Source organism: Gastrolobium bilobum, unplaced genomic scaffold, assembly GCF_033153095.1.
Source record: "Gastrolobium bilobum isolate Gb01-03AN ecotype WA unplaced genomic scaffold, APGP_CSIRO_Gbil_v1 utg16495, whole genome shotgun sequence".
Classification (NCBI taxonomy): Eukaryota; Viridiplantae; Streptophyta; class Magnoliopsida; order Fabales; family Fabaceae; genus Gastrolobium; species Gastrolobium bilobum.
Window position 1 is genome coordinate 209936 of NW_026897958.1, and position 18517 is coordinate 228452.

Consider the following 18517-nt stretch of genomic DNA (forward strand, 5'->3'; position numbering starts at 1 on the left):
AATATCCACTTATTCAAATAAATGGCAACAAACCTTAGGAGATATCGCTTCAAAAGTGCCACACACCTTGTAACTACTGCAGGATTGGTGAAAATATTGTCAATGTCAGAAGCGGCTGAAACTTAAAATGGAACATAATACTAAAAGGCAAAAGTAATAAAGAACTCCAGAGTCAATGTCCTCAAGATGGGACCCGAACTGCACAGTCCCTCCCATTCGCGTTGTATCTCAGAATCAATAAGGTTGGTGAAGTCATGACTCCCCCAACTTTTCCTGTATAACTTGCGTACTCAGCAGGGATACAAATCTCTCGTGATGCTCAATGCTGAGGAATAGTTCCTCAGTAGGTGTTGTCTCGATGGAAGAAGCTCTAACACGCTTCCTCGTGACTCTCATCCTAGGTGCCATCCTGATATTTGTGTAGAGGAAAGAAAAATATATACTGGACGTATATCAAAACTTTGTCACTGGAAGTAAATCACCATAGAAAATGCGAAGGGTCAAAGTCTCATCTTCAGTCTTATGCCACTAAGTGCCATCAGTCCTCTTCCACTTTGTGCCAGGTACAACGGTCACCTCCAAAATACGCCTAAGTAGGTCACCAACTGCATGTGCCCTCTCAACAGATAATGGAAGCCCGAAATCCTGCACTAGGGCCTGATAGCGATAATACATGGTGCCATGAAACCCGATCTTAAGGACCTCTGCAGTGACTGGGCATCATAGGAAAAACGCTTGCCCCACACAGAGGTCATATACTCTCGAAGGGCAATATCAGCTTTTTGGGTCCATGCATTAGCATAGAACTCCAGAGTCAATGTCCTCAAGCTGGGACCCGAACTGCACAGTTCCTCCAATCCGCGTTGTATCTCAGAATCAATTGGGTTGGTGGGGGTCATTACTCCACCAACTTTCCTGTATAATTTGCCTGCTCAGCAGGGACACAAATCTCTCATGATGCTCAGTGCTGAGGAATAGCTTCCTCGTGACTCTCATCTTAGGTGCCATCATAACCATGGTGTATGTCTGAAGCACCGATACGTCCAAATTTTTTTTTCCAAAAAGAACAAATCGAAGAAGAAATAGAAGATGAAGAACAACCAGAGAAAGAAGAGAAAAAAGGAAAAAAAGATTTTCCTCTAGCTGGTCAATGGGCACCAGCAGCAACAGTCCCTCGGGCATCTGGGTCATCCTCTACTCGTGGCAGGAGATGTAAGTAAGAAGCAATATCAATCGCAACCCGCTGGTTGATGGTCTCGCTGTTCACAGGACAAATCACCCCAGCTCTCAGACATAAAGCCTGGATCAAAGAACTATGGTCTAGGGCGGCGCGCGATGAACGCATAAGAATTGTCTCATAAAGTGAATCAGCCAGCAAGGTGCAGATGTCAATATCCTCTCTATCTATGATACAGCCGAAAAGAGCAGCCTGTGCAATGTTACATCATGATGATGTGTAGAGGAAAGCAAAATATATATGTTAAGCTGAAAGTATACCAAAACTTCGCCACTAGAAATAAATCATTATATAAAGTGCGATGGCGCAAAGTCTCGTCTTCAGTCTCATGCCACTCTGTACCTTCATCCCTCTTCCACTTTGTGCCAGGTACGACGGTCACCTCCAAAATACGCCTAAGTAGGTCATCAACTGCTTGTACCATCTTACGAGATAATAGGAGCCCGAAATCCGGCACTAGGGCTTGTTAGCGACAACGTATGGTGCCATGAATCCCGATTTTAAGGACCCTCTGCATTGACTGGGCATCATAGGAAAAACGCTTGCCCCGCACAGAGGTCATATCCTCTCGATGGGCAATATCAACTTTTTGGCTCCAAGCATTAGCATAGAACTCCAGAGTCAATATCCTCAAGTTGGGACCCGAACTGCACAGTCTCACCCATTCGCGTTGTATCTCAAAATCAATAGGGTTGGTGGGATCATGAGGCCACCAACTTCTCCTTTATAACTTGCCTGCTCAGCAGCCACATAAATCTCTCATGTTGCTCAATGCTGAGGAATAGCTCCTCAATAGGTGTTGTCCCGCTGGAGGAAGCTTTAGCACGCTTCCTCGTGACTATCATCTTAGGTGCCATCTTGAAAATAAGAAAATTTTCCAAATCACTAATACGATAAAACATGAAGAGCACAAATTATTCCCAGATTTGCATTTTTGAAAAATCTAGAATAAAATAATAAGCACATTAATCCAATAATCAATTCAGTCGCAAACAGCAAACCAGTAATTCAGTGCAAATCAATAAGAAAACATCAGTATTTGTATGAATGAATCAGAAAGTCATTGGTGTATGTATGAAGCACTGATACGTCCAAAAAATATGAAGAGCACAAATCCTTCCCAGATTTTCATTTTTGAAAAATCTTGAATAAAATATTCAGAACATTAATCCAATAATCAAGTTAGTCGCAAACAGCAAACCAGTAGGCCAGTGCAAATCAATATGCAACCATTAGTATTTGTTTGAATGAATCAGAAAGCCATCATTAATATAAGAACCATGGTGTATGAATGAAGCACTGATACGTCAATTATTTTTTTTCAAGAAGAACAAATCGAAGAAGAAATATAAGATGAAGAACAACTAGAGAAAGAAGAGGAAAAAGGAAAAAAAATATTTTCCTCTAGCTGATCTACGGGCACCAGCACCAGCAATCCCTAGGGCATCTAGGTCATCTTCTACTTGTGGCAGGAGAGGTAAGTAAGAAGCAATATCAATAGTAACACGTTGGCTGATGGTCTCGTTGTTCACAAGGCCAATCACCCCAGCTCTCAGAGATAAAGCTTGGATCAAGGAACTATAGTCTAGGGCGGCTCGCGATGAACGTATATGAGCTGTCTCATAAAGTGAATTAGCCATAAAGGTGCAGATGTCAATATCCTCCCTATCTATGACACAACAGAGAAGTGTAGCCCATGGAATGTTATATCACGATGATGTGTGGAGGAAAGCAAAATACATACGTCGGACGTATACCAAAACTTCTCCACTGAAAGTAAATCACCATAGAAAATGCGATGGGGCAAAGTCTTGTCTTCAATCCCATGCCACTATGTGCCATTAGTCTTCTTCCACTTTGTGCTAGGTACGACGGTCACCTCCAAAATATGCCTAAGTAGGTCACCAACTTCCTGTACTCTCTCATCAGATAATGGGATCCCGAAATCCTGCACTAGGGCCAGATAACGACAATGCATGGTGCCATGAAATTCGGTCTTAAGGACCCTTTGCAGTGACTGAGCATCATAAAAAAATGCTTATCGCACACAGAGGTTATATACTCTCGATGGGAAATATCATAGAACTCCAGAGTCAATGTCCTCAAGCTGGGACCCGAACTACACAGTCCCACCCATTCGTGTTGTATCTCAGAATCAATAGGGTTGGTGGGGTCATGACGCCACCAACTTCTCCTATATAACTTGCCTGCTCAGCAGGGACACAAATCTCTCATGATGCTCAATGCTGAGGAATAGCTCCTCCATAGGTGTTGTCCCGCTGGAGGAAGCTCTAGCACGCTTTCTCGTGACTCTCATCTTAGGTGCCATCCTGAAAATAAGAAAAATTCTCAAATTAGTGATAAGATAAAACATGAAGAGCATAAATTATTCCCAGATTTGCATTTTTGAAAAATCTAGAATAAAATAATCAGCACATTAATCCAATAATCAAGTCAGTCGCAAACAGCAAACCAGTAATACAATGCAAATCAATAAGCAAACATCAGTATTTGTATGAATGAATCAAAAAGCCATTAATATCAGAACCATGGTTTATACGTCAAATTTTTTTTTTCCAAGAAGAACAAATCGAAGAAGAAATAGAAGATGAAGAACAACCAAAGAAAGAAGAGGAAAAAGGAAAAAAAGATTTTCCTCTAGCTGGTCAACGGGCACCAGCAGCAGCAATCCCTCGCGCATCTAGGTCATCCTCTACTCGTGGCAGGAGAGGTAAGTAAGAAGCAATATCACTCATAACTTGCTGACTGATGGTCTCGCTATTCACTGGGCCAATCACCCCAGCTCTCAGACATAAAGCCTGGATCAAAGAATTATAGTCTAGGGCGGCATGCGATGAACGCATATGAGCTGTCTCATAAAGTGAATCAGCCAGCAAAATGCAGATGTCAATATCCTCCCTATCCATGATACGGCAGAGAAGTACAGCCGTGGAATGTTATATCATGATGATGTGTAGAGGGCAACAAAATATATACGCTGAACGTGTACCGAAACTTCGCCAATAGAAGTAAATCACCATAGAAAGTGCGATGGGGAAAAGTTTCGTCTTCAGTCTCCGAAATCTTGCAACAACGCGTGCCAAGAAACCTGGTCTTAAAGACCCTCTATAGTGATTAGGCATCATAGAAAAAACACTTGCCCCGCACAGAGGTCATATACTCTCGAAGGGCAATATCAGTTTTTTGGGTCCATGCATTAGCATAGAACTCCAGAGTCAATATCTTCAAGCTAGGATCCGAACTGCACAGTCCCTTCTGTGTTTATCTCAAAATCAATAGGGTTGGTGGGATCATGACTCCACCAATTTCTCTTGTATAACTTGAAATCTCTCATGTGTTTGGTGGCAAAAAAAAAACTTCATAATGAAAACGGAAACATTAAATCAATTTAAAAATATGTTGCATGAAAATTTACATATAAATATAGCACGATTTTGACTTTTTAGTTTTCATCTTACATTGAATCGCCAATTTTGACCACTTAATTTTTCTTTTCTTTTTTTAGATTTGATCCATTGTCATTTGATTTTTTTTTTTCCCAAAACCATAAAGTGATTTTTATTCTAGATTTTTCACCAACCCTCTTTTCACTTGTTCTTAGCATATCCTTAATCTATCCTGCTTAGCGCTACTTTTTATTTTTATTAAATGCCACCATTAAAAAGCTGCTTTTATATTTGAAGTACAGAAAACCCAATTTGAAGTACAGAAGCCATTATTTTTCTGGTGGTAGAGAAATAATGCTTGTCAAGAGATTATTACACAATATATTTTCGGAAATATAACGTGTGTGGCAGAAAACACTTTTTACAATAAAAGCGGAATTAATTTTCTGGACTTTTAGTATATAAGTATAACCGAATAATCCTCTATTTAATATATTCAGCACATAGAATGACAGCAAATATTACAGTGAAAATGATTCCACATTGCTATCTGCCTTGGATCTCAGTAAGAGTTACATTGTTGTTGGATTTATGCTGGTTTTCCTCTGAAGACTCTAAACTTGATGAATTTTGCTTGTGTACGAATCCAACTTGCTTAGGAGGAGGGAGCTTAAAAATCTCACTATTAAGCATCAAGACTACAGTAGTCATAGTAGGTCTTGTTTTTGCAACTTCTTGCACACATAAAAATGCTATGTGGATGCACCTCAATATATGATCCTCAGAACCTGAAGCAGATATCTCTGGATCTATCAAAGACCTAATGTTGTCTTCATTCCATAGCTTCCACGCCTAAGTAAAAGCAGCATAGAACATGTAAGTTAAATGGAACTATTAGCAAATTAACAAAGCCTAGGTAAATAAGAAAGGCTATGAGGTGGGAAGAGACTTACAAATCCTATGAGGCTTAGAGATTCTTCATCGTTACGAAAGCTAGTGTTTCTTTTTCCACTAACAATCTCTAGTAACAAAACTCCAAAGCTGTACACATCTGATTTCTCCGAAAATAATCCTTCCATTGCATATTCAGGGGACATATAGCCACTGCATTTATTTAGTTCACATAAAAAAGCTAATTCCAAGAGCACACAATATGCTAAAAAAACCAAGTACAATAAGGCATACTTACTACGTGCCAACAACCCTTTTGGTATTAACTTCATCTTCGCCTCTATATATTCTAGCCAAACCAAAGTCTGATATTTTTGGATTCATCTCTGCATCAAGTAAGATATTACTTGCCTTTAGATCTCTATGTATAATTCTTAATCTAGAATCTCTATGAAGGTAAAGTATGCCCCGAGCAATTCCTTCAATTATATTAAAACGTTTTGTCCAGTCTAGAAGTCTCCGCTGCAATGGATCTGCAAAAAGAAAAAAATTAGAGTAACATTCACATGTAAACCTTATAGAGGGTAATACATGCATAGTCATTTCAGCCACTGAAATAGTATGCTTACAGAAAGCTAAATTGGAATTAAAATAAATTGTTCATATTTCTTTTTGCTATTTTTGAATGACCTGAATGCTAAATATATAGATATATAAACTAACCAAAGATAAATGCATCCAAACTTTTATTTGGCATGAACTCATAGATCAACATCTTTTCGTCTCCTTCAATACAGCATCCAAGAAGTCTCACAAGATTGCGATGTTGAAGCTTAGAAATCACCACCACCTCATTCATGAATTCTTCTAGCCCTTGTCCAGATGCTCTGGAGAGTCTTTTCACTGCAATTTCCAGACCATCTGGCAATAATCCCTTGAAGAAATTGAACAAAATTAAATTAAGAGTGTTATAAATATGTGATATGAAAGACATGAATGTCATCAGACAAAGTATTACCTTATACACTGGACCAAAACCGCCCCTTCCAAGGGTATTAGCTAAGTGAAAGTTGTTTGTAGCAGTTTCAACCACTTCAAAATCAAATAACGGTAGCTCATCCAGTTTAGCTTGTTTTTCCACCCCAATCACTCTTTGACTCTGACTTTCTGGATGTGTTCAGTTTACATTGAGCAATATCACTTTCTTTGCTCCAAATGAATTAGTTTTTTTCAAAAAGAATAAAATAACAACTCTTTTCTTCCCATCTCTACTTTATATGAAAGAATAACAAACCCCACACATGACAAATACCTAGAATCATTTACCAATAATCTATAATCTTGAAGCTACTGAATTCAATGATGTTCTAAATTGTTTGTATTAAGCGGTTAGCATCAAAGTTAGAAGCACATATAACGAAAATAAGCACTATTCGTCCTTCTGAAATATAAGTTTAACAAACGCTATTATGGCTTGATTACCTGAATTTTTAGCAGTTCCTTTCCGCGAACGATATATACAAATGGCTAGACATGAACAGATGGCCAAGGTAATCATTCCGGTTGCCACTGCAATTGCAATGATTAATCTCTTGCCTCTTCTTTTATCCGCATGCTTTTGACTTTGTGCATTTACTAATAAAATTTTAAAAGAAAATTGAACCAGCCTCAGGATGATAAACAATAAATTGGAAGAATAGATTCTAATTTCATAAGGTCAAACATAAGACATAGAACAATAAAACAGCATACTGGATTGATATTCCGAATAGGCAAGACGGATGTAGAGATCAACTCCTGCACTTGAGAATTTTTGTAAGTCAATTAAGTGTCCACTCCAATACAAGCAGCCAATGCCAGCATCATATGCATATGCCAAACAAGAGCAATTCTTCAAGCACAGGGTTCCACATTGACCTTCCTCAACATCTAACCTCACTGAGAAGTCTGGAACTTTCATCGTTTGAAGTTTCAAAAATTTATCTTCTTGGGCATCTCCACTTCCATTTTTCGACCTCTCACACTTGAGTGGTTCCTTTCTCACACACCCACTAGTCCAATTTTGCCTATTCCACTCCTCTGAATTCATGGGTTCATATCCACTCAAACAACTGCAGATTGGTGAACTCTGCACATTACAGCTTCCAAATGCCCCACATACACCATAAACATCACAATCAGTGTTTTCCAACACCAGAGTCAACACTTTCTTTCTGTTGTAATATCTTACCAATTGAAGCTTGCCTTGTACATTCAAGGAAAGGATTCCAAATGCAGATTGATCAGCAAAACTGTAAGTTAGATACACAGTTTCATTCCCTTCATATCCCACACTCCATCCATATAGATACCCAGTTGACATCAATGGAGACCCAATAAAGATCCTACCATTCCATGGACCAGTCCTCCAATATGGGCGAGTTTCATTAATCCATAAAAACACTTCTGGAGCATCCAAACGTTCAAGAGTTGCAGAAAAGTACCCAGTAGAAGGATCAGAAGCACTTTTCCTTGATATAAACCGTGTTTTCTCACCTGTGACTCTGTTAGCACTGATTCTCATCGTTGGCACTGCAGAATCACAAGGATGTTGGAAACTCTGCCATATGGTTTGTCCAGTGATGTCATCTAGCAGAACAAGATCCCCAGAACGTAAAAGTTGAGCTGTTGAATTGGTTGCAGTGTTTGACGAACCTGACGACCAAATTACATGATTTTTTCCATTTAGTAAGACAAGATTGCCATCTTCAGAGATTTTCAAAACCCCAGAAGAATCAGTGAGTGGTTGGTTTCTGTTAGCTATCCATATGACGTTGGAGTCAGAGAGATACCAGATTCCTGCATAGCGGTCTGTTGAGTTTAGAGTGCTGAAAAATCCTAGTTGGAAGACACTGTCACTTGAGGTTATTGTCTCTGGGTCTCTGATGAATTGAGATGATGTAATGGTATCCCTGGCAGAGCTCAAACCCAGAAAAATGATGGAAAATACAAGCAAAGCATTTATCAAGATAGTATGACTTCTGAATCCCATACTTTTATCTGCAGAACTGTGAATTTAGTATTTGCTAAAGTTGATGCCTTGCCTTATTGAGGTATGCTACTGTCAAAAATTAATTTATTCCGTGACTCAATCTAAATTGTTATTGGAATATGTATTGCCATGAATTTTCGCGTCATAAAAAACAAAATTTTTAAATTTGTAAATAACTATAAAAAGGGGGTATAGATTAAAATTTGAGTTAGTTTATCTATATTGAGTCCAAAAATAACGTTGTTTTAGTACGGAAATTGAGGTATTTTTGTAATTGTAGTTTATTTCAGGATTATAATAATCTTTTTTTATAATTTTTTAATCTTTCAACTCAAAACGACATCATTTGAAAATAAATGTAAATAACTTACTTATGTTCAATATAGAAATATTAAAGCATTAAAATTTTCACTTAATGGTTACGAGGAGGGATATTCTCATTACCAAAAAATTTCACTATCAACTTACTACCTATCTAATTCTCATTAAATTAATATTTTCTCTCTTTTCAAAAACTTTGTAACATTCATTTTCTGGTAGATCATTCTTCAAGATTTTCGGGGAAAATACCACTAGGGTTAGCCTAGTGGTGTGGGGTGTGTGTTAGGAGTGTGTTAGTGTAGAGTGTTGTATTCAATTCCTTGTAACCTCAAAAAAAAAAAAGATTTTTGAGAAACTGAATTTTTCTAAATTTTAAATTATCAGATATTATCATAAACTGAATGAAAAAATTATATTTTTGAAAATCGAGATTTTCAGATAAAAAATTTTTTCTCCTCTACCAAATGTTCCACAACAATAATGTGATGGATAATAAATTAATAATAAAAAAATTTAGTAGTTAGAATATAGTCAGTATACGTTATGTTAAATCATTATTTTGACCATACATGCGAGTTATTCCTTGTATTTATTAGTTGACTCTCATCAGTGTTCACAGTCTGACGATGAAAGGGTAGTGGTGGGATTCATTATTATTTTTCGACAGCCAGCTGGTCCATAGCTTGAAACCACGTCGATTCCACCCTAAGCAAATGGACAAATCAAGTCAATTCCTTGCTTGCCCTCCTGCTTTTGCGCCAAGGAACAAGGAAAAATCATTAAGAAGTACTAGTCTGAATTTTTATTTACTTCTAAGGACTAAATAATCAATTAATCACGCAAGGTTGTTACTTCCAAATATTTTAATTATTTTATTTAGTTCATTGTCTTTGACTTTCTTAATAATTATGGCAAGCGGAAATTATCTATGGCCGGCGGAACGCACTATTTTAAGAAAAACAAGGGCAAATTCTAGAATACCACTTTTTTTTTTTTTTCTTCTTAAGAAGATGTGTAGAAATTTGTCCAAAATATCATGCGAAAGAAACCGCATTTATTGACTGAGGTTACGCTGGATTCTACACCATAGATTATTGACATCATTACAAACAGCAAAGGTATAATGACCCTCACATTTATTATGGATTTAATATTGAAGGATAATTACAAAGAAATAAAGTCACTTTTGGTGAAAAATGAGTTAAAATGACAGTTAAGAGGTAAAAAATGCGGATAAATAAAGTTATCTAAAAGTGAAAGTAAAAATAGAAACGTGACTAGAAAAATATTCTAGTCTATTGGTTAAAGTTTGGTAATGAATGGAGGTGTGTAGATAGATGAGCTTATACCCGCTAGTATAATGAATTTATATAAGTGACTCCAGGGAGTCACTGTTCCCTTCTCTTTACGGACGCGAGACAGAGAGAACGAAGGAAAGAAAATGAAAATGGAGATTTTGATTAAAATTCTTCCAAAATTCATAACTTGAGCTAGAGACCTCCAAATCACTCCGTTCCAAAGCCAAACCTGTGAGAAATTTCGAGAGGAATCTATTGGTACCAGTATTTCTGAGTGGGGTTCACTGTAGGGAGAGATCTTCTCCCCCAAAGAATTCGAATTTCATGGAAAATATGGGTTTTGATGGAGCTTGAAGCCATGGGAGCTTGAAGCAAGCTTCTCCCTTCATTCTAGGTAAGTTCATGTTAAGAAATCTTTGTTTTCTTTGAGTTTTGAGAAAGATTGAATATAGGTTTTCATTTTAAAAATTTGGATTGATTGAGCATGTTAGAGCTTAATTCAGGTTTAGCTCATGTTGAGAAAAGTGTTTAGATGAGAATTTTAACGGTGAAAATGTATTTTGGAAAATTAAAAATACCGTATTTTTGAATAGTGTCGTATACGTGAATAGTGACGCATACATGAATAGTATTGTAGAGATGAACAGTGTCGTATATATCAATTAACGAATCTTTGATTAGAGGTGTGTGATAAGCTTGAATTTGATGGAGTAAAGCATTGAAATCATGAAGTTGGCATGATTTCCTTTATGTGCCTCTTAGCCATTTTCAAAGGAAGTATGTGCTATGAGTTACTGTTTTACAAAGCGAGCATACTTTTATGCGTGGAATGATATTCTAAGGTGTATGGACCTTCGCTTTGGTGAAATAAAAAAGAAAATAAGGTAGCTCCTTTGTATGGCCTTAAAATGAGTTTTGGCCATTTTCAAATGAGGTGTATGTTCGGAGATATTGTTTCGCAAAGTGAGGACACTTATATGCGTAAAATAATTTATATAGGTGGCTAAGCTTGGGTTTAGGCACTAGACAAAGATAAATCTTATAACTCCTTTGTAATGGGCATTCGGCCTTAAATTGGGAGAAATAGGCTTTTAGGTGCTAAGAGGAGTAATGAGTGTTCTAAAGGCCTTTTGGGACTATCCTAAGACTAAGTGAATATATGGAATTTTGTGGGGATTTGTTGAACAAAGAACCACCCACTCATGACTTAATATGATTAAGTAAAAAGAAAATAAACAATAAAGTGTGTGTCTTGTATATTTACATGGCATTATATCATTTTATTGAGTTTTATGTTGAATTCCTTCTCTAGGTGTACCTAGGGACTGTGAACGTTTGGATTCTCGTGGAGTATGATAAGTAGCTTGTTCTTCAAGTAAGCAGATTGTAAAGCTCAAAGAGGTAAGCTCTATGTTTATGGGGTTCGCTCCTACTTTGTGTTCCGCCATAGTGTACGGACTGTGGTCAGGATGTATGATATGTATGAGATATATGATATAGATGCATTCATATAGAGCTATATGATAATATGATATGTTTTGTTTTGATGTATTTACTTTGATATGTGTTAATATGATATGTTTTGTTATGATATGACTTCTGTAATATGATTTCTGTAACAATATCTGGCCATTGATTGTATAGTACCCGGATGTTCGCTTTGGGGTCCTCCCTCGGGACTGATGGTGTACGCCTCTGATATGTTCTGGTTCCGCTTTGGGGTCCTCCCTCGGGAACACGTGCGTTGATTTCCGCTTGGGGTCCTCCCTTGGGAATGACTGCGTACGCCTCTGATATGTTCTGGTTCCGCTTTGGGGTCCTCCCTCGGGAACACGTGCGTTGATTTTCGCTTGGGGTCCTCCCTTGGGAATGACTGCGTACGCCTCTGATATGTTCTGGTTCCGCTTTGGGGTCCTCCCTCGGGAACACGTGCGTTGATTTCCGCTTGGGAATGACTGCGTACGCCTCTGATATGTTCTGGTTCCGCTTGGGGTCCTCCCTTGGGAACACGTGCGTTGATTTCCGCTTGGGGTCCTTCCTTGGGAATATCTGCGTACGTTTCTGATAAGATATGTGTATATGTTTTGTTTAGTTATGATATTTGATTATATGACATGTTTTATGGGATATGTATGATGATTTTGTATTTGATATTTGTTACGTACGTTGATTTCCGCTTGGGGTCATCCCTTGGGAACGATTGCGTACATCCTTGATATAACACGTTTTGTTCTGATGTGAGTATTGTGATGATTTTTGTTTTATATTTGTTACGTGTGTTGATTTTCGCTTGGGGTCATCCCTTGGGAATGACTGCGTTTGTCTTTGATAAGATATGTATATATGCTTTGTTCAGTTATGATAATTGCTTATATGATGTTTTGTATATTATGTGTCTGACTGTCATGCAGGAAGTGAGCCCAGGGTATGGAGGGTTTTCCATAAACCTGGAGTTTACTAGAGATTCGTCTCTAACCCCGTTTGGGGATATGATTTCAGGAACACAGTTAATTGAAGAGCCTCATGGGACAAGGACACTAACCGTGGCTAGAGGTACTAGTATGAGGATGTGGAGTTCTGGGTGGTCGGATGCTACTATTTGTTTTAGACGTATTTTTGGAAAAGATGTATTGTTGCATAGTGTTCATATTCGATACATGTACATTTATGTATTCAGGCATGATGATATGACTATGTAGTATTCAGTTATGTTATGTATTGGATTGCATGCTATCAGATTTGTGGCACGGAGCCAAGTTCAGCATGCGCCCATAGATGGGTATCTGAGTATATTTGCATGACTGGTACTTCTGGAAATATATATTGTTTAAACTGTCTATCAGGAACTCTTGAGTGTGGGATTTGAAAATCCCCAGTTGTCCGATTTACAGAGGTTACTCTGTCCGATTTTCGTCTCCGTAAAATAAGAATTAAATTAGAAGAAGTATGCAATGTGATATGTCATGTGAAAAAGGATTAAAGAAAAAGAAAAAGTTAGTTCGTATTTTCGTAAGTTAAGTCTTCCGCTGTTTCTGTTTGTATCATATGTATGTTAATTGAACCGGCTCGAGACGGGGATGTTACATGGTTAGGATAAAAAAACGAGTAAGTAAACTAGCAAAGCTATTGTTTCATGAACAATGACAAATTTGGCATCGTGGTGTGGTGGCATGCCTAATAATTGAGATTTTGAAAGTGGATGGATTTATGTAGAATTTGTTAGCTGCCTATGATGCACCGATATCGATACGGGATACAAGATATGATATAATACGATACGCCAACACGTTAATCCTAAAAAATGTCATATTTTGACACGTTAAGACACATTTTGATATTAAATAATATTTTTAATATATATAATATAATTCATATTTAATACATAAAACAGTTCATAATAAGTCATATAATCAATCAAATATTCAAATTCCATAACATAAATATTAAGCAAAAGTAATTTTTTATACCTTGTTGATTTTTTATATCAAATTTCATAACAGAAAAAAAATTGACTTATAAATTAATTTTTCATTTTTAGTTAATAAAATAAAATATTGACCGTACAAAAAAAATATCGGATGCGTGTTGAAGCTTTGGTTGCATGTCGAAAAAAGTTGACCGCGTGTCAGAAACTCGTATCGAAGCGTTGACCGCGTGTCGGACGCATGTCGAAACGTGTCGGTGTCGGACACATAAATTTACAAAAAAAAAAAAAAAAAAAAAAAACAACGTGTCCGTGTATTGTAGTTAGGTGCAGCATTGTCTTGGGCCTTGGTGCACATTTAGGCCTTGAACATGTGACATCCAGATTCCAGACTCGGAATGGCCATGGGCTGGGCCTGAATTTTTATAGCTTCCTTATGAAACTGAACAAATCGGCTCATTCAATCCCATTGGGCGTCTGCAAATTCTTTTGATTAATTCAAGCTTTAACGAATTTGGTTATGCATAGAAATTTTTATTTTTATTTTAATACTTGGGTTTTAATTTGAATCAAGATAATCAATAATCTATTTATGTTATAATCAATCATCTAATTTTATCAGGGATCAATCTACCAGCCACTCATTGAATCAGCAATAATAAGTGGATTTTATGATAAAGTAAGAAAACAACAAATAGGTACGCATACAAACCAATAATTTTGTACCAATAATTATTTCTACCAACAAATATTCAGAGCTGAAGACAACACACTTATCTGCAAATAGCATATCAATGCCATAATCATAAAGCTAGTGTATTTATTATGTTAGGCATCCAATTAACTTGTCATACGTAGCTCTCAGCTTGTGATAATTATCTTGTACCTGGAAAAAAAAAACACCCTTTAAGTGTTGGCCTCATCTTCACTGCCTAAAGAAACCTTTTCCAGAGCTTACAGTTTCTTTATCTGGCTTGGATATCTGTAATACTGACATGGTTGTTTGAAAGCAATCCATGACATTCTTCAGAGGACGATGAATTTAACATATTCTGCCTCAGGATGAATGCAGGCTGACTTGGGGGAGGAAGATTCACAATCTCACTGTTAAGCATAGAAATTACAGTGGCCATTGTAGGCCTGTCTCTTGCACTTTCTTGCACACACAGAAGTCCTATGTGTACGCACCTCAACATATCCTTCTCACGGACAGGGTCATATATATCTGGATCTATTAAAGATACCACAATATTCTCTTCATTCCATAGTTTCCACGCCTAAAAGAATTTAAAGAAACACGAGCATAGTCATAACAAATTTGGAAATCAAGAGTTGCATCAGCAAAATTAAAAAGCAATGGAGTTCTTGTAGTTGAGGAAGGCAATGAAAGTGGAAACTTACATATGCTAAAAGACTCAGAGACTGCTCATTGTTATAAAAGCTAGAGTTTCTTCTTCCACTGACAATCTCTAGTAACAATACACCAAAACTAAAGACATCTGATTTCTCCGAAAACAGTCCTTCCATGGCATATTCAGGTGCCATATAGCCACTGCAATAAAATGTGAAACAATTTATGACAACAACAACAACCAAGCCTAAAATGTGAGACAATTTAAACTCTAAGATAATTTAAAACTACAAAAATATTGGCCAAACGTGAACGGATACTTACTACGTCCCAACAACTCTTCTAGTATTAGCTTCATCTCCACGCCCTCCAAATATTCTGGCCAAACCAAAGTCTGATATTTTTGGATTCAGCTCCTCATCCAGCAATATATTACTTGGTTTCAGATCTCTATGAATGATTCTTAGTCTAGAATCTCTATGAAGATAAAGCAAACCTCTAGCTATTCCTTCTATTATGCTGAATCGTTTAATCCAGTCTAGAAATTTCTGCTTAGGTGGATCTGCAGAGGTGGAAACCATATGTTTATTTTTCCTTCCTATTATGCACGTTATGAGAACAACCTTAAAAACTTTTTTATATACAACCTTAAGAAACAGAGAATCCAAAGAACTAACCGAAGACAAATGTGTCCAAACTTTTATTTGGCATATACTCATAGATTAACATCCTTTCATCCCCTTCTCTGCAGCAGCCAAGAAGTCTTACTAGATTGCGATGTTGAAGCTTTGAAATCACCACAACCTCATTCATGAATTCTTCTAGTCCTTGTCCAGATGCTCTAGAAAGTCTTTTGACTGCTATTTCCTGGCCATCTGGCAGTTTCCCCTAGAAGATGATATTGAGAAACACCATTAAAAAGTAAAAACAATGGCCTAATATATGATTAACGAGTGAATTTACCTTGTATACTGGACCAAAACCACCCTGCCCAAGTTTGTTGCACGAGTGGAAGTTGTCTGTAGCAAATGCAAGCTTTTCAGTATCAAATAGCAATAGCTCGTAGAGTTCAGCTTCTGACGGTTCTCCAATTTTCTTTTCACTTTTATTTGCAATTGTTGCTTGACCTCTATTGAACAGAGAGAATCCTTCTCTCTTCCTTTTTCTAGCTGCTTCATTAAAATATAGCGACCTTATTTAGCAGGAGTAAGAGACTTAGAAATATCTCAAAAGTGGGAACACATAAAAGAGAGTACAGACAATAGCTAAACAAGGCTTAATTGATGAAATTTTCGTTTGGGGATGTTTCTATACTGTTAGAACTAAGTTTTATAAATGTAACAAAAGAACTTATTTACAAGGCTGGGGGGCAAGTACAAATAAAATTAAAAAAAAATAAATAAATACAAATTGACAAAACAATTTATTACCCAAATGTCTCCACAAGAAATATGCACAGGTGACAATTATGACCAATCCTATTATTACTGTAACAGGAATGATGATGGCTGTGGCATCTTTCTTTTCATCTGTATTTCAGAGAAGAAAAAGCACAGGAAAAAAAACAAGAGTGTTAGTCCAAACCCCAGAGATAGGTTCAAGGTAAAGAAAAGTATTGGACAGATGAAAACAATCACCATACCACTAACACCAAGTTCAGAATTGGCTAGACGAATATATAGGTCAATGCCTCCGGTTGAGAAGTGTTGTATGTCAATGAGATTTCCACTCCAAAACATACAACCAATCCCAGCATCGTATGCATACGCAATGCAAGTGCAATTCTTCAAGCACTGGCTTCCGCATGTGTCTTCTGGTATAAAATCAACAGACGTGTACTCAAAGTCCGGAACTTTCATCATCTGTAGTTTCTGAAATCCATCCCCTTTGCTGTTTACACTCCCATTTTGACTTTTGGCACTTTCACACTGTAAAGCTGTCCTCCTTACACATCCATTTGTCCAGTTTTGTCTATTCCATTCATCTCTATTACTTGGCTCAAACCCTCCCAAACAGCTGCATATTGGTGAACTCTCTGAACTACAGATTCCAAATGCCCCACATATACCATAAACATCACACTCAGATGTTTGAGCTTTCCATCTAACTTGCCATTCCTTCTTCTCCTCAACCCAGTATTTTTGCTCAAATTTTCCTTGCCAGTTCAAGACTAACACGTCCAAAAAAGATTCATTTGCAAAAGAATAAGTGAGGTAAAAAGTGTCATCCCCTTCTTTCCCTAGGCTGAATCCATTAAGATATGAAGAATTCATCCGAGGAATCCCAATAAAGACCTGATTATTCCAAGGACCACTGCGCCAGTATGTGCTAGAATCCTTACGGATTAATCCTTCTGGAACACTAAGGGTTTCAAGACTGAGAGAGAAGTTTCCAATGGATGGATCAGAGGGGCTTTTCCATGATGTAAGCTGAACTTTCTCACCAGTTCTTCTGTTGTTTGTTATTTTCATGTTTGGCAGCCATGTATCCGTAGGATGCTGAAAACTCTCCCATACTTTCTTTCCCGTACTATCAAGAAGGACAAGGTTTCCAGAATCTGAAAGTTGGGAACTAGAATTGTTTCCAATATTGGATACATTTGATGACCAAATCACCTGTTCTGTTCCATTCAAGACCACAAGATTGCCATCCTCGGATATTGTGAAACTACCGGAAGAATCCATGAGTGGTTGGTTTCTGTTAGCTACCCATATGACACTGGATTTGGACATGTACCAAATTCCCACGTAGCGATTTGCAGAATTTCCAAGGCTTAAAAATCCTAAAGTGAAGTTGCTACTATTAGAGCTTAGAGTTTCAGGGTCGTTGATATATTGAGATGAAGTGATGGTGTCTATGGCAGTACAACAGTCTAAACATAGGCAACAAAATATCATCAAAATTGATAACAAATTTGCGTGGCTAATGAATACCATTGTTGCAGAGACGTGTGTGCTTCCTGTTATCATAATGGTGGATTTTAGATCTCTTCAATGATATATTTTTCCTTCTAATTTGTGAGTTATTGTACAATTCAAGGATTCAGAAAAGTCTGTAGATGAATTGATGACTTTTTGCATGAAGCCGTCTATTTGGATTATCATGTCATTAGACTTATGACTATGCCTTTCGTATGTTAACTACATTTTGGGAGCTGGTGTCAATATGATACAAAAAATCTAGTCCCAATTAATAATAGGTTGATTATTACTCTGGCAACAATTTTTCTTTTTTTCTCCGTAGTTTGCCTCTCAAAAGGCAAAAAAAAATTATCAAATCTAAATTATCTCAAAATGAAGTAATGAAAATTAAAATGTTAATAACACAAACTGAGATTAATAAAAAAAGAAAAGAAAATAGTATTCCACGAACATTGAGATACACCACTCCAAAAATTAGCTCAAAGGGTGGAAGTGCTCGAAGCCTTATAAACTCCACATTAGTTGCACATACAATCAATGTGGGACTATATATCTCAACACGTCCCCTCATACGAGAGCCCACTGAACTTGAAGGGTGGACAATGCACAGGCCCCATTTTTGGTGTACCTTTTGTG

The 18517-nt window shown here is 37.2% G+C and overlaps 1 long non-coding RNA gene and 1 pseudogene across 1 annotated transcript; one reads left to right on the forward strand and one right to left on the reverse strand.

The window, feature by feature from the left end:
* Nucleotides 1-5127: 5127 nt before the first annotated feature.
* Nucleotides 5128-18030, reverse strand: LOC133311739 (uncharacterized; annotated as a pseudogene).
* LOC133311733 (uncharacterized) lies at nt 10307-12989 on the forward strand. The gene is made up of 3 exons (XR_009751586.1): nt 10307-10579; nt 11498-11586; nt 12685-12989. It is a non-coding gene; the product is annotated as an uncharacterized LOC133311733 (long non-coding RNA).
* Nucleotides 18031-18517: the final 487 nt, after the last annotated feature.